This window comes from Anomalospiza imberbis, chromosome 1 (assembly GCF_031753505.1).
Source record: "Anomalospiza imberbis isolate Cuckoo-Finch-1a 21T00152 chromosome 1, ASM3175350v1, whole genome shotgun sequence".
In the NCBI taxonomy this organism is placed as follows: Eukaryota; Metazoa; Chordata; class Aves; order Passeriformes; family Viduidae; genus Anomalospiza; species Anomalospiza imberbis.
Window position 1 is genome coordinate 3982416 of NC_089681.1, and position 20762 is coordinate 4003177.

At 49.4% G+C, this 20762-nt stretch overlaps 1 protein-coding gene across 1 annotated transcript in view; it reads left to right on the plus strand.

Moving 5' to 3' along the window:
• Positions 1-5855: 5855 nt before the first annotated feature.
• PTP4A3 (protein tyrosine phosphatase 4A3) overlaps positions 5856-20762 on the plus strand; it is a 38750-nt gene continuing 23843 nt past the window's right edge. Inside the window, exon 1 of the mRNA XM_068179823.1 lies at positions 5856-6011. The gene's annotated coding sequence lies outside the window, so the exon portion shown is untranslated. The remainder of the gene's footprint in view (positions 6012-20762) is intronic.

Consider the following 20762-nt stretch of genomic DNA (forward strand, 5'->3'; position numbering starts at 1 on the left):
ACATTCATTACTGAATGCAACCAAACCTCCTGGGAAAGGCCAGATTCTATTCCAGGTGCTTGTTTTTTTAACAAAGTTTTAAGTTTCATCTCAATAGTCTGAGCTAACCCCCATCAAAGATGCTTTTATCAATACTGAGATCATCTACAGAGGGGTGAATGCAGGACCAGCCAAGTGGGATCCTATGGACCTCATAGGAGAATAAATGCCTGGGGCCAGAGGTCTACCCCATGTACAGCCTCGGGACTCTACTGGTTTGAATGGTGTCAGGTCAATTTATTTGAGGTTCAGCTGGTAATGCAGACACTTCGTTACTGAGTTGAAGGTGGGCAAACCCCCTTCCCTCAGTCAATTTTCAGCAGCACCATTCGAAAAACCTCCCCAGAGTAAACAGCAAAGTCACCCCAAACAAAAGAAATGAAGCACTGTGGGTTGTTTTTTTTTTTTCTCTAACAGGACCAAAGAGGAAATTCCTCTGAAGCACAGAGAAATTTCTGAGTACTGTGTTTCTCACCCTTTTCAAATTGCTGTCTCCACACCAGCCTGTGAGCCCCAGTGCTCGATGCCTGGGGCAGCACCCTCTCCCCCCATCCAGATAGTATCATGTCCTTAGGATGTGTCTACACTCCCAGGTGGAGCTGGTTACACAGAATAGTCCTTTCCTTAAGCCTGGCTAAGTCTGGAGGCCAGGGCGTGAGACAGAAAGTAGGCACTGTTCCTTATCATACAAGGGAGATTATGCAAGAATGTCCTGTTATGAAGATAAGGAAGGTGCTTTGAATAGGTATGTGGGGTTGGCTGCAGGTAACTTCTGGCAGCAGCAGGGCTCTTGCAGCATGGACCAACCCTGGTTTTCAGTGCCAGATGAAGTGGGGCAACCAGTTGCCCCACACCAACCTCCCTAAACCAAATGACCAATTCAGCTTCTTTCACAAAAAAAAAAAAAAAAAAAAAAAAAAAAAAAAAAAAAAAAAAAAAAAACCAGCCACAAAATTTGAGGACAACATCAATGAAGGAACAATCATCAGGACCTAAAACTCAAAATCTTTATCTGCTACTGTTACTTCATCCTCCTTTCTGATTGCTGGCTCGCATGCATGGGAGTGCAACGTGTATGGTTTCATTTTCTTAATTGCAATCATCCTGCAGACCACCTTCAGGCATGCTGGGGACCACCAGTAGTGCAGGGACCGCATGTGAAGAAGCCCTGCCCTGGGAGACCCATCTCGCCTTCCCTGATGTGGTTAAAATGCCATTCCAGATTGTGGTGCCTGAAAGGATTTAATGATGTTCTCAGCCCAGACGAGAGCCCTGGACTATGCCCTGTGCCTGAGAAAGCAGGACTGAGCTTCATCTGTGTAGGAGGGCAGCTGTAAGAAACCAGGATATCTGCAGCAGTGGTAGAGTTCCCTTCATAGCCTACCCCATCTCTTTCACATGCAAGTGCACCCTTGGAGTCTCTGGACCTTGCTCTTTCTGTTCTGAAGCCTTCACTGGCTATTAATACCTGGGGAATCTGTGAAGCAGGCAAACAAGGTTTTGATGAGTGTGGGAAAAAGAAAGGCGTTACCACGTATGAGTGAACTTCAGTTTCACTCATGTGCTGAATTAGTCAGTACCTTCAAGTGAATTCCAAGTGCTGGTCTAGCTATTAAATTACTCTTCTTGAAGAGCTAAGTGCTCCATTTTTAGCCTCTACTGGAGGAAAACTAAATTTAAAAAATAATATTTGAATCAGAACTTTTGCAAAGGCTTTGGGGTTGGGTTTTTGGTGTGTTGTTTTGGGGTGGGTTTTTTTGCATTTTTCAACTTTTTTATCTCTCCCAGAAATAAAAAGTAACCAGTAGTCATCACACAGCAGTTGCTGGCTGGAGAAATCCAGGTTGCTTGTCATGCCCATGAATGTGATGTCTGAGTCAAGAAACCTCACTGAGATGTTGCAGCCCCAGAGGAATATGATGTGATAATTGCATCACCAAAGGACCAGAAGTATTTGGTGTAGAGGGACAAGACACAAGCTCCAGTGGCTGAGAAATTCAATGGAGGACTTGCTCCATTTGAACATTTAGTGTATGGAAAGGAGGTATGAGTGCTGGAACACACCAACACTGACATCTCAAGAATTCATGTTTCACTTCCTACCCTGGAGGAGTGGTTCCTCCTGCAACCTTTCCAACCCAGAATTACCACTTTTCTGCTGCTTCCCTCTCTAACACAGCAGCTGTGAGAAGTGCTGTCTGCAGGTGGCAAAAAACGGAGCTGTTTTTTTCCATCAGTTCACTGTTAATGGTGTCCTGGCTTGAAGAAAGTTGAGTTTGGCTGAAATGGAAATGACAGAAGGGGCAGGAAAAAAAGATTACAGAAATTTAGACAAAGCAGGTGTATGGATTGCATGTCTATCCTTTCTGCAAACACGAAGGCTGCATGGGCTAGATCCAGGAAAGTGTCCCAGCTGTAATACAAGCATTTTGACAAGCACACATTAAAACATAGCCAGGCTTTCCACTAACACTAAGGCAAACACAGCCCGCTGGGATTAGCATCTGTGTAGAGGTTACAATCCTTCCACATTGCTTTTCAGTGCATTAGGCTGAAATACATGCTCAAGGATGCTCACGTGCACAGGAGATTGTTGATATTTGTGCTGAAAATCCATTCAAATTCAGAAATTACAGCTAATATGAAGCCTACTTGATCTTCTTAAGTCTGTGACCTAATTGTGGAAACATTTCTCTTTGCTTGTTTTTCTAAAATACAAAGAAGCAAGGCAGAGGCTTGACTGAAGATGGATTCAGGCTTGCCAGGAGACCTGAAGGTGTTCCCCAGTTGCATTGCCCATCAATTTTTAATGCCTCCATTTCCCCTCCAGCTCACAATGGACAAAAGCTCCCCTAGTCAGGATATTCTCTGATTCTGTGGTGCCCAAGAACATCAGCCAAACTGGTATGAATTTACACCCCCGGCCAAGAAGCAACACTCCCAGGCACAGCAACCCTTCAGCCTTACCCATGCAAGAGGGAACAAGCTGGGTTTGACAGCACTTCTGAGGGAATGTGGTAGAGCCTCATGCTGTTGGCCCTTTTTCTTCTGCCAGAGCTGTCAAGCTGAGGTTGTGCTAGAGTGCTACAATTTGCCATGTGGCATTTCAGATGGGAAGCAAAAGAACAGCTTTGCCAACCACCGCTCTCAGGTTCTTCACTAAATAAAAACCAGATTCCTGACATTTGCTATGTCTGAGAGAAAGGCGGGTCTGTCGTTTTTACAAACAATAAAGGATGCAGAAAAACAAACATATCCCCTCAGAGCCAAGCACAGTTCCCCATCATGCCTGGGAATCCCCGTGGAAGGGAAATGCTGTTTTAACAAGAAGATTTGACCAAAAATACCCAACCAAATGAAGCAACTGCAACATTTCTCTTTGTATTTTTTGTTTGTTTGTTTCAGTTCTCAGGTTTTTTTGGGTTTTAAAGAAAGCAGTCACAGGCAGACTTCTCCATGGGTCCCACAATCACCAGTGTTAGCAGAGGGACCTCTGCCCTCCAGAGCTTTCCCCAGGCTTTGCCAGACTGACTTTAGCACCACCAAAAGTCACGCTCTGAGTTTTCATTAAAAAAATGTTGATGTGAAAACCAGATAATTTTCTCATTTTGAAAAAGTAGCAGGGAGTCAGACAGCAGAACCTAAATGTCAATAGCAAGGGAAGTCACAGGATTTTTTTCTGTTCTCAGCAGACTTCTTTGCAAGGTGTGAATTTGCTGATGCCTAACCAAGGTTAAACTTATGCTCTGCGTTGGAAGGGGAAGGAGAGAATGAAAATCCCTTTCATCCAGCAGTGCATTTCAAACTTGCAGACACCAAATGTCTTGAAAATCCTTTGAAATCAATCAGCAGATTCCAAAGTTTTTATCCAAGGATCCATTTTATACATTTACACATATAACACTGTAGTTACATAAGATTCATAAGTGTTAAGAAATTCTGGTAAATTTCACTTATTTCCTTTACTCTTTTCAAACAGTCATACCCTTCTCAAGTCCTGCTGGAGGACTTGCTGTAGGTCCTAACAGGTTGGGATGTCAAGGCTGTGTTGTGTAACGGCCTGAAGCTGTGTCAGGAGAGGTTTAGGTTGGATATCAGGGAAAGGTTCTTCAGCCAGAGCATGGCTGAGCATTGGAATGGGATCCTCAGGGAAGTGGTCACAGCACCAAGCCTGACAGTTCAAGAAGCATTTGGACAACACTGTCAGGTGTGATTTTTGGGGTTTTCCTCTGCAGGGCCAGGAATTGAACTCAATGATCCTTGTGGGTCACTTCCAACTGAGGATATTCTATGATCTGTGCTTCCAGGTCATCCCTTAACCAGAGAGGAGGACTGCATACTTTGAACAATGTTCTCAGAAACATAAAGCACTCTCAGACCATTCTGGTTTAGAGCACAGCAGCTTACTGCCTTTCAGGGAAGAGGTAAAAATATCCTTAAAATGCAGTAACATCTGAGGATCTCCTGATATTCATCTCTATGTGTTTGTGTCACATCCCTCTCTGCCTGTGACCCCAAGCCCCCTATTATTCTTTTCATTTTTTGAAGGCCTTGGCTGCCTCTGCAGTGACTTCTGCAGAGAGAAGGAAGTCCTCAACAAGTTAGAAATAAATGAAAACTTGTCATGGTGTCAGGTGCTCTGCTCCTGTTCCTTTGAATTTATGGTGGTTCTTTACACCACAGATCTAGACACGGGTTGTAGACACAAAGGTTGACAACGTGAGGTGAGGGCCTTGGCTGTAAAGTGACAACAGCTCCTGAATTGTGCCAGCTGGAGTCCGTGATACACTGGGTGACCCCTGTGCCTCACACCAACTATAGCCTCAGGAATGGGCAGCCTCCACCCTCCATTGGGGGACTAAGGGCATCTCACCCCAGAGGAGAGGGGACACTGCTGCACTGCCTGTGCTGTCTCCCCTTGACTCTGCCCCCAGACTCATCTTTGTCTTCCTCAGCTTCCTCTCTGTCATCTTTGTTTTATCCTTCTTCTTCTTCTTCTTCTCCTTCTTCTTTCTTCTCCCTCCTCCTTCTTCCTCTTCTTTCTCCTCTTCCTCTTTCTCATCACTTTTTTTTATATTTATCTTCTTCTTTCCTCTTCTTCTTCTTCCTCCTCTTCCTTCTTTTCCTCCTCCTCTTCCTCCTTGTCATCATTATTTTCTTTCTTCTTCCTTTTCTTCCCCCTCCTCTTCCTCCTCATCATCTTCATTTTCTTCTTCTTAGAATCATAGAATCACAGAATATTTTGGGTTGGAAGCGACCTCAAAGGTCATTCAGTTCCAACACCCTCCCATGGACAGGGACAACTTCCACTATCCCAGGTTGCTCCAAGCCCCATCCAGCCTGGCCTTGGACACTTCCAGGGATGAGGCAACCACAGCTTCTTTGGGCAACCTGTGCTAGTGCCTCACCACTCTCACAGGGAAGAGTTTTTTCCTAATATCCCATCTACACTTGCCCTCTGCAGCTTAATGCCCTTTGTCCAAAGTCCATCTCCAGCTCTCTTGCAGACCCGTTAGGCAACGTAAGGGGCTCTAAGTTCTCTCTGGAGCCTTCTCTTCTCCAGGCTGAACAACCCCAGCTCTCGCAGCCTGTTTCCACAGCAGAGCTGCTCCAGCGCCTCTTGCTCCATTTCTTTCTCTTTTTCCTTTTCCCCCTTCCCTCACGCTCCCCTCATCCTTTGACCCCGCCCAGTCCCACAAGCCCCGCCCCTTCTCCAACCCCGCCCACACCGCGCTAGACCACGCCCCCGCCGCCTTCTGTTCCTTCCCCATTGGTTCCTGCGGGCACCACGTGACGCGGCGGTGGCGCGCGCGGGGGCGGGGCCGGGTGCGCGGGTGCGCTCGGGGCGGCGGCGGCGGCGGCGGCGGCTGCATGTGCGGGCGGGGGGCGGCGAGCGGGGCCGGCCGGGCGGCGAGCGGAGCCGGGCGCGGGGCGAGTGCAGCCCAGAGGAGCCGAGCGGAGCCGGCGGGGAGGTCAGTGCGCGGGCGCGAGGGCGGGCGGGCGAGGGGAAGCGGCGGCGGTGGCCGCACGTGGGTCCGCCCGCTCAACAATGCGGGCGGGAGGGGTCCGTGCGCCGCCGGCTGCGGGGCCAGCGCGGCGTGCGGAGGAGGCTACGCCGTGCGATGTCCCCCCGGAGCGGGGTGATGGCTCCGCTGCAGCCATCCTGGGGCTCTGGTGGGGGGGCAGCAGCGTGCGCGGTCCCCACGGCCCCCAGCGAGGCTACAGCGCCTTCAGATTGAACCCAAATTTAAGGGAGGGGAGCTGCAGCCCCGGTGTGCGGGCGTTACGCACGCTGCTTCCTCCCCGCTGGGAGCCCACGCGCGGTGCCGCAGTCCCCCACCCCGTGTGCGGACACGGAGCAGGCATCCCGGTGGAGCCCATCCCGCCGCGCTCCGTGGGTGGGATGCAGCGTGGGCACCGTCCGGGCTCCGCGCGGCCTCTCCACCCCCGTCCGCGGCCGGACGCAGCGATCGGTGTCACAAGGGGCCCAAGGGGGGAAGCGCCGTGTTCCAGGCTGTCCGGTCTCGCCATCCCTAAGGATGTTTCCCTCTTCGTCAAACGAATGGGGCTGCCCTGCAGCGGTAGCCGCGGCAGGGATGGCCTCTCCTGGGTCGTGTTTAGAGCAGGCTGCCGAGGGAAGCGGTGGAATCACCATCCCCGGAGGTGTTCAGAAAACACGCGGCTATGGCACTTGGTGACATGGGTCAGTGGTGAAAATGGTGGTGGCGGTGGTGCATTGATGGTTGCACTTGGTGATCTTGGAGGTCTTTTCCAACCTGGATGATTCAGTGATTCCGTATTTGAGCATGTCTCTTTAGGCTAACAAGCCATTCCTGGCCTTGTTATGGCATGGGGGCTTGGGAATGCCAGTAGTCCCCGTTCCCTGGGCAGGCAGGTCACATAACAGGAGGACACCCCATGCCATGCCTTTCTCTGCCGTAGGTAAAGTGGATTTTTGCATGCGACTGGAATTACTAATCCAAGCAATTAGCTAGAATCTGTCAAGTTTGTGCTGCTGCCAATTTCTCCAGTTCATTTGGTTACAGCTTCATCTTTCTGCTCAAAGGAACTGAAATGTAAGCAGGGCAACCGAGTGTCTGGTGCTGCTGGGTTGAGTTTATGTGCATCCTTCTGGCCAAAGGAGGATCAGCAAGAAAACTGAGCCTTAATGAAGTCGTATATTTATTGGCAGCAGTGGAAGAAGGGTAAAGGGGATAAATGGGGCTAGTGGCTTGTTTGTGTACAAAATGTCATGAATCTCCCTACCAGGTTGTGAGCTGGATTTAAATTCCACTGTTACCAGGATCACTGATTTTTTTATCACATCATTGCTGATAGCATGCGTTAAAAATGCTGCAGGTGGATTGAAAGCTGAGGGCCTTGTGGGATCACCAATGTTCTGCACTAATATTTATACATATCCAGGGACTTAACAGTGTGTTGTCACTTGGCTTCAGAGTTAACTGCCCAGATGCTGGCTGGCAGGGGCTGATGCAGCACAGTCCCTGACACAGCCGCTTTCTGGGGATCTCAGCTGCCACCAAATTTGCCAGTTGAGCAAGTGAAGCAACTTTTAGTCTTTTGTGAGTGCTCCAACCTGAAATTTGTTCCTTTTGGGAATATTAAAACTTTTACTTCGGTTAACTTGTGTCCAAGGTGTATGCCATGAGCCATCACCCTGTTGGCTCTGCTTCAAGAGATGGCTGCTTACAGAAGCAAAAAGCTTTTGTTACAGCTGTTTTATTTTTATGTGTGCCTTGATAGCTCAAAAATCACTCAGCTTCCAGTCAAGGCAATCCTGGGTGAGAAGCATCCACTGGGATTTGCCTGTTAAGTGAATTTCTTTGATTTGACAGCAGAAGTGCCCAGAGAGACATCAAAAAACCCAACATTAGGGCGAGTTTCCAGCTTCATCATCCCCTACAAGCCATGGAAATCAGTGGCTTGAAATCCAGCAGCACTTGATGTTAAAATAGCAAACATCGTCTCCTATCAATAACTTTAATTATGGTTTGGGTTTTGTCCTAAATAGACACACATTGTCATAGGGAATCAAAGTTTAGCATCCAGACGTGCTCAGTGGGGTGGTAGCGTCTTTGGACAGGGTGTAACACGCTTTTATAGCATAAATTAAAATAAAAAAAGGGGTTTAGCAGCGTGGCATGCTGTTGTGTAAGAAAACTGCCAACTTTTGGGCTGAGACTGCGTGGTTTCTGGGCATCGTGCACTGTGGCGTGTTGGTGGGTGGTGTTCCCGGGCGGCTTTGGACGGGGAGAGCGAGTTTGACCACTCTGCAGCTGAGCCCTGACGGAGTTTTTCAACCATAAAATGAAGTGCAGAGGAGGCTTTGTGTGTGCCACGGATAACCAAACCGAAAGGAAAAATAAACACCCGCGAAAGCTGGGTTTTTTTTGGTCATTGACAGAAAAGGAAAGTGCTGGTCTAGGGGAGGGTGTGAAATCCCGTGTTCGTTACACTCCTAATCTGGAAAACAGAGACTGTGGCACATGGCAGCAGCGTGCGTGGCTAATTTTACATCTTGTCTTTTTCCCTTTCTGATTTAACCTAAAATTAAGGAAGGGAAGCAGCACCCATTGGTCTATTAAATGTTCATTTTTGCCAAGTTACGCCACTTTGTGAACACAAGACACAACCAGATTCCTGTGGCAAGGAGCCCTTAAAATTTCAACAGCTCTACCTATAAATATAGTCACCGTGAAAGGCAATCCGGCTTTAAAAGAAAAAAAAGCAACCATGCTCTTTTTTTAGTCCCACTGTATCTGCCTGACTTTAGTGCCATGCAATGCATCTCCAGGCGGGTGATGAAGCCGAGGCGGTGTGGAACATTCAGTCTCCTGATTCCTCTTGCTAATTTGTGTGAAGAATGGGTGCAAGCAGAGAAAAAAAACTTGTTTTAGTTGTCCTGAAGATTTTTGGGGATGGGATGGTGGGGCTGGATCTCTGCATCCACATCACGGCCTTTTGCAGAGGGACCTTTGGTGATTGCTTGGTCCTGGTGAGTTCCCAGGAGCTGCTACACTGTGGGGCTGCACAGAATGGAGTCTGAAGCATCCCTTGGCCCTAAAGCAATGTCCCAGATGAAAATTAAAGGGAAGAAAAAGAAAGAAGCTGGCTGCCACCTCACCCCAGAGGTGTCTGGGCTCACCCACTGGTCTCTGATGCAAGCACAGCAGCTCAGGGAGCTCAAGGGCTGCTTTTGGACATGCCCAGGGTTGCCCAGGGACAGACTGGCCTCGGGAGCAGGTACAGCATGTTCTGGGCACTCCTCCAGGCCAATGGGACCCCCCACCAGCCCCAGATGATGTAGTGGGGTGATGGCCACTGGCACACCCTGGTAGTGAAGACAGCACTGCCTGCAGGGCTGGGATTTAGGTGGAGAAGCTGCAAGAGAGGGTGGTTTTGCAGCTTAGTGATGCTTTTCAGTGTGCCGTGCACTTGCATGGCAGAAATCCACCTTTGTGGCCAGAGCAGATGGGTCACCTTGCAGTGCCAAAACCTGCTAGGTATGGTTGGGATGGGGCACGGGCTGGGAAGCGTGTGGGAGTGGGGCGGGAGAGCTCGGCACGGGGAATTGCTGCGTGTGCACTTGGGCGAAGTGCTGAGCCTGGGCTGCGCGGGAGCTGCAGACAGAACCCACACGTGACGTCTGAATTTCAGATGATTGCTGGACCACTTTGCCAACAGCCTCTCGCAGCTCATCAGCTGCAATATCACTTCTTCTTTTCCCTGTTTTTTTTTTTTTTTATTTCCTTTCCCTTTCCCCACCCTGCCTGTTTTCTAAGCCGAAGCAGGAGGGATGAATACGACACCGAGGGTGGCTGCAGCTGCACAGGGTTTGTATCCAAATGGTTTCCTGGAAGGCAAGTTTTTTTGTTGTTTTTCAATCTTAAAAATATTTTTACAGCGAGTGTCTTGTATCGGGGCTGTTTGGTTGTCAGGTTTAGTTTCCCATGACATGGAGGGAGGGGAAGGAGGGGCTGGGTGCTGCTTTATGTGCAGATCCCTCTGCAGCAGTATCATTGCCTATTGATGGTAAATGTGTTCCCTCTCATCTCTGTGATAGTTCTCGGAGATTTCCTCTTTTACGTCACTGCAGTTAATAAGATGTTTAACTTGGGAGCTGGGGGCGATGTGCTGTGCTATCGTGTTGCAAGGAACAGGGGGCCATGGCGAGTTCCTGCGCAGACTTGTGCTAGCAAGATCGTATCAATGCTGGGGAGAACAGCTGGGTTTGGAGTCAAACCATTGCCTTTCACCCTTAATGAACATGACCTGGCTGTATCTCATTTTTTTTATTGTTTTTTTTCCTTCTAATACTGAGAGAGGCAAGTCAGTCCTCTATCTGCTGCATTGCTGGAGTCAAGGATGCACCTTGATTTTTTTAAGCAGGTTGTGTCTGCTTGGCTGGACTTAGCTCTTTTTTTTCCTCTTTTTTTGGGGACCACTGAAGCATTTCATGAGAGCACCTGATGACTTTTTGTGGTGGTGCTGCAGGTGCAGTAACTGCAGAGCCGGAGCCCTCTCCAGGGAAGTCCTTGACTGTGTGTTTTGTGTGTCACCGGTTGATTATGGAGTTAAGAAAGTGTTGATGTTGTACATGCCTTGACCAGGAATAGTCTCCCTCCTGCCACGGTTTGCAAGGCCAGCTCATCGAGGGCAGGCGAGTTGGTCAATAAATGCTCCAAGCAGCACCCTAGGGAGTTGTGAACCAAAATGGGAACACTTGTGTCCTTCAGCTCCTCCTTCCTTGCCAAGTTGTTTTCTTCTCCCAACTCCTCCTCCAACTTGACACTCAAACCCTCTTCATTCTGCTGTGTTTTTCCACAAATGTTTTTCAAGCATGACAGCAGGGAGAAGAAAGCCACGCAGGGGGCTGATGCCTATCAGGCCAACCCTTGCCTGTGGCTTTGGGGGGCCCTTCACTTCAATGACTTGGTGGCTGCAGGTGGGTTCACATCTGGCAGCTGTTGGGCTTGGAGTTGCTTCTGTCTGCCACTAGACCCAACCCGACCACCTGCACCTATTCCAGGGCTCCCAGCTCATCCCCAGGGCTTGAGTCAGGCGGGGTGGCCATGGTGTCCCTAGGTAGGTGTGCAGGGGAGAAGGGCTCCGTAACCCTCTCAGGCAAATAGGGATATGGAAGGTTTGCAGGAGGAACAGCCACAGCTCTGGGGGTGGCATTTTCCAACCTTCCATCAGGACCTGTCGCTCGCAGTCCTGATGACATTTAGCTGCTGACTTGCTGTCACTGATTTTGCTCAGTAACCCTTTTCTTTTTAAGACTAAAATGCTGCTTAAAAAACAACATGCCACCAATACATTGGGATGTTGGTTTAGTGTTTGGGAGGCTCACAGCCTCTCCCCAGTTCTGCTTTTGCTCTGGGGAGGAAGCAACATGGTTGGGTGCAATTTTAAATCCTCATGGGAGCAGGGTCTTAAAAGATCACCCTCACATCACAGCTCACACCCTCACTGCTGGATGTGGGAGTTAATTTTTCTCGCTCCTGCCATGCACAACAGCCCCTCTCTGTGCTTTTGCTGTGAGCTGGGACAAGGGGAATTTTGGGTGCAACTCCAGGCAGTGCTGGCTCGGCACATGTCCCCAAGCGTCCCAGCTGGGCGGCTGCCCGGGGCCCCCTTCATGCGAACGGGGTCAGCAGCTGGGAAATAGCAGAGCAAAGTGCCTCCCTGGTAATTCCCAGCTGCCGTTAAAGCGGCTTTAAAATAAATTCCCTCAAAGAGCAATTCCAAGTATTTGAGGGTTTGAACTTTTCCGGAGAAGGATTTGGGAGCTGCCGGCTACCGCGCTGCACCCTGGCACACCAGGGAAAGGCGCCAGGGCAGTTGCCCTAATTATCCCAACATCTAAAAAACACTTTTTTGATGTCTGTATGATGTTTATTTATTAGCTGCATGTGCAACACAACTGTTGAAAATGGGGCACTGGTGGAAGCAAAGTTGTGCTAAACTGGGAAGATGGGTGGCTGGGCAATGTCCTGGGCTGGAGGCAATGCCCAAGGCTCACTGTGCCATCCTACCTGGCCACCACCCTTACCCAGGGGTGCAGCACGTCTGGGTGCCCCTGGCTGCACATTCCACGGCCGGCTCTGCTTGGTAACGTGGGCACAACAGAAAACAAACTTTGCAGCAAGCTTTGCTCTCCCAGAGCCCCTAAAGCTTGCTTAAAAAAAATACTTTGGAGCAATGTGGTCTTTCTTTTTCTCATGCTCATGAAAATTCTCATACCAAACCAGTAACCTCCACTGCCCTCAGTTCATTATTTTTTAAGGTGGCGTTAGGGGGCATTTAAGGGAAGGCTTGTCTCATCCTCTGTGTCCCTTCCTCTCCTACATCCCGTCATGGCAAATTACAGCTTGATCCGTTCTTGTGTGACAGGCACTAAAAGGGGGAGGTTTGGTCAACAAACTGGAAATTTGGTCTCATCCCTGAAAGGCTCTGGATGTCCCTGTGCTGATGCTCCCCAGGGTGATGTATTGCTGCATCCCGACTGGTGCAATTTTTTGGTCACGGGAATGTCCCTATGAGGCTGAGTACCCCAAGCTGGGGACAGCCAAGCTTTTCCCTGCAGAGACAGTTCTGGGTTCTTGCCCAAGTCCCCTCTCCAGGGCCCTGGCACCAGTGCAAGTGCAGCCATGCTGAAGTCTGATGATTAAACCCATGATCCAGGTCACCCCTGCCCTTCTCAGTGCCCCAAAAAATAAGGATGCTGATAGCAAGACTACATCCAGTTGGGGATGTTGCACTTCTCTGAGCAGTTCAGTAGGTTTGGTTATGAGCTGAGCTAATCTGGGGTAAAACCACCCTAAAAAAACCATTGCAGCAGGGGGTTCTTCAATACATACCCTTCATTGCCATGGCTGAGTTGTTCTCAGCTGAAACAGATTTTATTCATGGGCTGACCTTTACTCTGGCAGCTTCTTACTGAACTTTCTATCACATATGTAATTTTAAAATATTTTTTTTTTCTGTGTGGACATGACAGAGCTGTCTCCTGAGGTGGCAGAAAAAACATCTTGCCTCTTAAGGACAGGTAGGGAAACCTGCACGTGGCACAGGGAGATTTGCTGTGGATGGGATAGCACTGGGTTGTACCCAACCCAAAGTCGCATCTACTGGACCACACACTTAGCTTTTTTTTTTTTTTTTTTTTCCTCCCAAACTAATCCTTCCAGCCCCTTAGGCTTTTTTGTTGTTGTTGTTGTTGCTCTTCTCTGAATTCCTTCTAATTTGCAGGCTCACTGCCAGCATCCAACACGCTATAAAAAGGGGACTTGTTCTTCAAGCTTCCCTCTGGTACACAGCATTTGCACAAATAGCAACATGCTTGACAAGTAGGTCTGATTCCCCCTGCTATTACCGAAATGCTCATAGGGTGCTCAGGGAGTAGAGCTGCTGTCTCAAGATGAACCACGCTGAATTTCACACAGGGCCCTGAGCCCAATTCCCAGCCGGTGTTTAAGCTCCTGTCAGCTGGAAAAACGAAGCTGTGCATTTTTATTTTCTTCCCCGTGCAGCTTCCCTCTCCGAGAGCAAGCGGATGTGGTTTCATCCCTCTGTATCCCACCAGCACAGGTGGGATGTGGGCTGTGGCTGCAGACCCATGTCCTGCTGAAGGCAGCCCCAGGGCCACCACCAATTTTTGGCTGGTCCCCCCCGCTGTTACAAGCAGCCATGACACAAACCCCCTGCCAGCTTCCTTCTTAAAACTAATGAGCTGTTTGACCCTGGCAAGTCCTCTGGGAAAGCTGTTGCCAGAGCCTTGCTGCTCGCACGGATACAAACTGCTCTCATTTCCAGCTTAAATTTATTTGTGGATGACTCGTACCCATTTGGCCTTGTTCTTCTTGTACCCGCACTGGCTTTTAGCTTGGATGGCTCCTTTCCCTGCTCTGGTATTTATCCTCTGGCAGGCTCTACCAAGTGCTGTGGGTCTGCCAACCTAAATAACCCCAGAGCTCCTGGTGGAGCATGGCTAGAAGGGGTGTAAGGGCATCTAGGCTTCCTCATTCCTGCAGTGGAGACAGCCCCAGTAACTTGATTTGCAGCTCACACACTGAAAAGGAAAATCCATCATGCTGCCTCTCGACATCCTCACTGGGGATGGTCCCAGCCTGCAGAAGGACAACCCCAACCATCCTCTCTGCTGACAAAGGCTCTCTGATTTGAAACCATTATCTAATTTCATTAGCACACTTCTCTTTTGCAATGCAAATGCATCTTCTTTTGGCAGAAGATAAGCTTTTTTTTCCTGGTGCAGCCTTCAGTAGCACCTTTCCCTCTCCTTTCTGGTAGTGCCAGGGCTCATGTTTCTGCCCTTGCTAATCTCAGCCCTGGTGTTGTGGAGCAGACATTTCGCATGCACAGCTGTGCCAGGTGCTTTGCTCAAAGGCTGAAGCAAATTTAAAATGTGAAAGTTCTTCAGGTCAAAATACACACATGGCTCCTTACTACTCGTCCCCTTCTGGAGGTATAGAACTATCCAGGATGGTATGGGAAGGACTGCAAGGTGTTTGCTTTCCCCCCAGGATGATAATTTTTCACCATACTTTTCACTGCTGCATCTTTTCCATGAGTTTTCTTTGCTTTTTATGTGCTTTCTTTGGGATCTCTGTGCTTATTCCTGGTGATGCTGAGATGCTGGCTTATCCATCCCAATTTAGACCTCTGCCTTCACCTTGGCAGGTAGAACTTTAGTGATACCTTTGATGGAAGGAAGGATGCTCTAGGTGCTGTCAGTCACCAACTCCTTACTTCCTCCAAGTTTCCCTTTAGTTAAGAACCTTTTTTTTCTTTTTTCCTTCTGTCCAATCCAAACTTCACCAGCGTGGGTCCATTTGAGGCAGGATTTCGTATTTCCCTGCAGTGTCCTTCCATCATTCTGTGCCCTCATTAAACCACACGTAAACTGGCGTCATCGAGGAGGAGCTGGTCTCTGCGGTTATTAGCAGGATTATTCTCATCTCCCGTTTCCAGTGAAGCTGCTGGGCTGGTGTAACACAATTTCCAGTAACGCTCATCTCCACTGTCAGGGAGAGTGATACTGATGGGGCACAGAGCATCAGCAGCAGATACCAGGAGGAAACCAGCAGAGCCCATCGCATCTTTCCACGTTAAGTGATTTTTGACCCCCAGCTCTTCTCCTCCAGGCCATGGTTGTTTAGCACACCATGCTGGACATTAACTTCCCCTCCTGAATCTTTTCTGAGCAGCCTGTGGGCTCCTTCACAGCTGCAGCTCCAGCACAGGAGTGCGTCACATCCTGGGCTCATCGCTGGGTTTGCTTTGTGCATTGCATTTTCTCGCTGCCTAAATAAGCATCCACAGCCTCCAGCACTCAGAGTGGGTACAGCTGGGCATTTTCTGCCTGCAGTGGATCTTCCTTGTTCCTCTCTGCCTATTTATTTGATTTCTCACTGTATTTAAAGGAGAGGTCAGCGTGTGTTTTGCAACCTTCTCCTCCTGTTATTAATTTCTTAGAAACAAAGGGGAAGGAACCACAAGCAATAAAGAGCCCGAGGTTTGAGGACTGGCTGTTTATTTGTCAAAGTAGAACTGCAGTGACTGAAGAGGACAAGAGAAAATCATCCATGCAGATCTACCTCATTTAAGTTTAGGCTTGTGTAAGTCAGATTTGGGGGAGGGGCATGGATTTCCTCCTGCTGCAGTTTTAGATGGAGCTGTTACCAGTGCCATTACTGCAAATAGCATTTTAATTTTGCCTTCTGTGCCTCATTTTTTCACCCCACAGCCTGACTTTGTTGCACCATGCTCATCTGATGCTGGGGGAGCTGTAGTGCCCATCTCAGTGGCATCGTGGCATCCCATGCAGTGGGATTGGGTTGCACGTGGCTGATGGAAAGTGGGTTGCAATAAGCCAGTCCTAAGGGTGCAAATGCTGCCAAGGAGGCTGGGACTGGCCATCAGCTGCTGGGAAGCGGGGATGAGGAGCAGCAGGGTGGCTCAGATGCCAAAGCCAAAGATGCTCAGATGCCCAAAAGGAACAAAAATAGGTATCTGGGTCATTCAGGAGGGTTTGAGGACCACTTAAGATCTTTTTCCTTGGAAGCAGCAATTACCAGATGAAAGGGAATGTCTTCAAGCAGGCATTTTGAAGCATCTGATTTGTATTTGGCATGTTCACTGGGGGAAGCGGGGAAGGCTGGAAGGCTGATGGGTGGGTTGGTGGCAGGGCGAGGCAGAGGATGTCCTTCAGGGGATGAGTCTGGTTGCTTACGAAATGCATTTTGACACCAGGAGCTTTCCCACATCTCTCTTCCTTTTTGGACTGCATTGTTAATAACTTTCCAAAGCACTAATGCTGAGTATGAGCTGGATTTCTGCTCATGGGAGGTTAAGGGGTGTCCTCACATGAAGTAGCGAATAGGATGTACAGGTGATTTTCTTTTTAGGTTTCGCCCCTCCTCGCTACAGGGGAGGCATTGGCATGTAATTACCACCAGCTTTAATCCAGCCAGACCAACTGCCTTTCTGGCAAACCCAAGTACAATAGGAGCCAAAGGTTATTGCATGCCCTAAATAAAACCATTACAGCCCTGGGGCCTCACCCAAGCCCAGACCACAAAGCATCCAGGACCAGCTCCATTCAGTTTTTCTGAGTCTGGAAGATTTGGTTTGACGGCAATGACTTTTTTTTTTTTTTTTTTTTTACTTTTTTTTTTTTTTTTAACTTTCATGCTGCAAAGCCACCTGCACACTTGCAACCACTGTGGCACTTGCCAGGAGCAGCACATCTGGCCAGCATTAGCAAGCTTGCCAGGGTGCACTTGGTTCAGTCTCTTCTTGCTAAAATCATTAGTGGCTTTAATTGAAAGCAGAGGTGGGTGAAGGCACGTCACACAGACACACTGCAGCATGCACGGCTCAGCCCAGCACGTGGCTGTGACCATCGTCCTCTCAAACTGCTGCCAGATACAGCCCCATGTTCTGCCCATCCATGGGATGGACTGAGATTTCAGGCACCAAATAAGGACTCATGTGGCCTGGGGGAGCCACCCAGGAGCCAGTGCATCCCACAGTGTGCTCTTCTCCCAGTTACTGCTCCAAACTGGGATTTACTCTGAAACCTGAAGGGTTTTACTCTCTATCCAAAAGCAAAGACAGCCCAAAGTGATGCAAATGTGTGACCTCACCCAGATCTCAAGAGGTAAATATTGCATCACGATGAGCACGCCCTGTATCCTTTGACCCAGTCTGAGACGCTCTTGAGTCCATCCTGATGCAGGGGCAAGTCAGGCCAGGGAGGAGGTATATGGTGGGAAAGGCTTTCTCCTCACCTCCCAGTTTAATTATTGGTGTCTCATGTTTGCAGTGTAATGTACACTGGTCCTGCCTCCGTGCAAGGCTGCTCTGGCTCCTGGCATCCCCACAAAGCTGCCAGCAGGGAGAAATTGCATTTCACAACCCATCTTTCCAAGCTCCCACAAGATTACTGGAGGGAGAGGAATGTGCTGAAGAAAATATCCCAACTGCTGTTAAAAGGCACAGCTTTCCCTACCCCTTTCTGGGATGGCCATTCCTTCACTGAACCAGACACACTCCTCCAGCTGGCAGCACCCACTGGAGCCAGCACTGTGTCACCTCTCCATATCACCCTGGGGTGTCTTTGCCCTCCTGGCCTCCTCTTCATGTGCAAATAATTGAAATTGTGATAAGCAGGCTCTTTTATGAAGAAATTCTGCTTTTCCCTCAAAGTGCTCCTGGGACACAGCTCAGTCACTTTATATCTGGGCAATAAATCTCCAGACTCTCTAGGGCACACCCGCCACACAAGGCAGTAATGGGCCTGCCAGATGCTGTTCTGTCTGGGTGAAGAGCTCACCAGCCAGTGCAGCATCTGTTAATCATTTGCCAGGAGAGTCCAGGCAGTGAGGGTGTCTCAAGTTGAATCCCTTTTGGCTCATCCTTTTGAATCACAGTAAGGGTTTCTGGGGTACCTGGAGCTGAAACAACCTGTGAGCTGCAGCAGCCTGGGATCCTGGGCTGAGAGATGCATCCCATACATCTCATGAGGAAGGTGAGAAATCTTTCTCCATGGTCCTTCTTCTAAGAGGCATAAAATCCTCACCAGTCCAAGGCTAAGGTAACCCTTTTCCTTGATCCCACTCATCTGCTTTTGCTTCAAAATCCTGTGAGCATCAGATGATGAGATGTGGTCCTGGACAGTGAAAAGCAGTGGGGAATCTTGAACTGGTTTGGTGCTGAGTCATCTCCTCCTGGGTGATGGCATATGGACAAGGCTGAAAGCGGGGATGGCTTTCTTCTATATTTCTTCTCTGTTGAGTCTTCTTTCAGTATTCCACAATCCCGGTCCACGCATTTTGCCTCCAGCAAGTAAAACACCTCCAGGTTCTCTGTAGAAGATACTGTTGCACTTGGGGGATGGTCTGGCTGTTGCTCTCATTCTGATTTCTCTCCCAGGCTAATTACAAGCCTTCTTGGACTCTCTCAGGTGGCTTTGGCAAGTGCTCTGCTTTTCTAGTGCCAGTGCCAGGGAGCCCTGGCCACAGCCGTCAAGTCTTTCCCAACTATTAGAAAGCAGTTACGCTCCTTGTGTGTCTTTTCATTGCCGGAAGCTGGTAACTGGATGGATCCTACACAAATAAACTTCTCTAGGGCAGAGAGTCAAAATATCCCTGGGCTTGTTTGGTGGGAAAAGGTTAACCAGCGTGAAGTCTATGAATTGCTGCTGACCCGACTTTGTTGACAAAATACAGTTATTAATTGGACTTGCAGGCAAACTGCCTGGGGATGTTTAGAAGGAACTTGTCCATCACAAGGGCCGAGATCTCCCTGGGAGAAGATCTGTCTGGGCTCTGTGGAGGTGCGCCTAGGCCTTGGCCATGGCTCTGGTTTGGGGTTTTGTTGTTGAGGATAAGATGTGTCAGGGTCTCAGTCTCCCACACTGGTCATGGGGCCAGACAGATTCACCAACAGCAGAGCTGCAGCAGAGAAGGACAGGAGGAGCCTGTCAAGAAGCCCAGGACCAGGTGACTGAAATGGTCTCCTGATGTACTGGAAGGTCTCCTTGCCCATTGCAAGAGTAAGTACTTTTGGGCTAGACAACATTTGAAGTTCCTTTCCAACCCAAACCATTCTGTGATTTTTGTGATGACTGTAATGAGGCTCCTGGGACCCTAAATTCGGATTTCTGTTCTCAAGCTGAATCTTATACAAAGCATCATTGCCTGGACAGGAGCAGAAGCTTCATGATGAAGGTGAAGTTCCAGAGTGTGACCTGTGCTGTTCCCAGTGTGCTCCTAAATCCCAGCAGCTGCTCACTGCTGCGTTGACAGTGATGACACTCACTGTCACCTTACCCGCAGCCCAGTGGCTTATTTTTGACTGTGGCAGGGCAGTGGTTAGTGCATGTCCCTGGGTGCCATCGCAGCCTTTCAGCCACCGTCACGGCAGCTCCAGAGACTGCCACCATCACGGCTGCTTCTCTCGTGGCTGGTGAGTTCCTTCACATCTCACGGCCCTGCGTGAGGAACAGCTTGCTTCCCTCGGCCTGGGAGCGAGCAGAACACCCGCGCTGGCGCCGGCCCAAGACAGAAGCTTTGGGAATTCTCCTTGACAGCATGACAGCAAATGCTCCTCTCCGGCAGGGCCGGTGCTGGGAGGCTCCCAGCAGCAAAGCCCATCCCAGTGCAGGAAGAGCTTGCCTTGGGCTGCAAGGTTTCCTGTACCTGTGTGACTGAACGTGCTGGAAAGCACCTTCCACGCATGCCAGAGTGTTGGAAATCCAACTGCCAGCAGATAAACATGCCTGTGCCTGTCCTGCTGTGCTTTGAGGAGGGGGGGTGGCACCTAGTGGAGGTGGGCAAAGGGGCCCACCTCCTCAGTTTCCCTAAAAAGCTGACAGTTGCCTCCTAGGTGAGGTCAGCCACATCCAGGTAGAGCCTCATATAGGTTAACTGTGTTCCTCAAAGGTGGCCATGTGCCTGTAGCCCACAGATGAAGCCACCTCTCTGGGATGCTCAGCCTTGTCTAATTCAAGTTGGGCCATGCAAACATGACCTGGAAGAGCCAACAGGAGCAAGATTTGCCTTTTCCTTTTGTGCAGCCTCTGGATGTGGTCTTGTCCAGGCTAAGGTGGTCCCAGGGATGAAATGGTCCATCCAGGCTGGAGTTCAGAGCAGCTTGACCGTTCTCTGAGAGCAGCCATGGCATGCAGCCCACATTTCACAAGTGGGGTTTTCCCATCAGGCTCTCCAGCTGCTATAAATAACAGGAAACGTTTTGTCGTTTTCTGCTCTGGGGAAGGTCAGGAGCTGGATTCTGTGGTCTTTGGAGCTTTAATAAGGTTGGAGATTTATGCAGTGTACCCAGAACTCCCTAGAGACAGCTTGCCTGAGGCTGTTTGGCTCCTCGGATGGAGAAGTCCTGAATGCCAGCCTTTGACAAAGTTACCGTAGCTGCCCTTTATGAGCTGTCAGGTCCTGCTAAATCCTTAATGTGCTCTTCATCTTCAGGCCAGATGCTAACTTTTGGGTTGCTGCCAAACCAGCTCATGAGAGGTTTGAACCATCCTCTGTCAGTGGTAGGAAAAGCTTCCACCATGGATCCCAGGATGGATGGATCTAGGGACAGCAGTCACTGATCTCGTGAGCTTGCTGGGAGCTCATCTTCATAGAATCACAGAATGTGCCTTTGTGAGACCC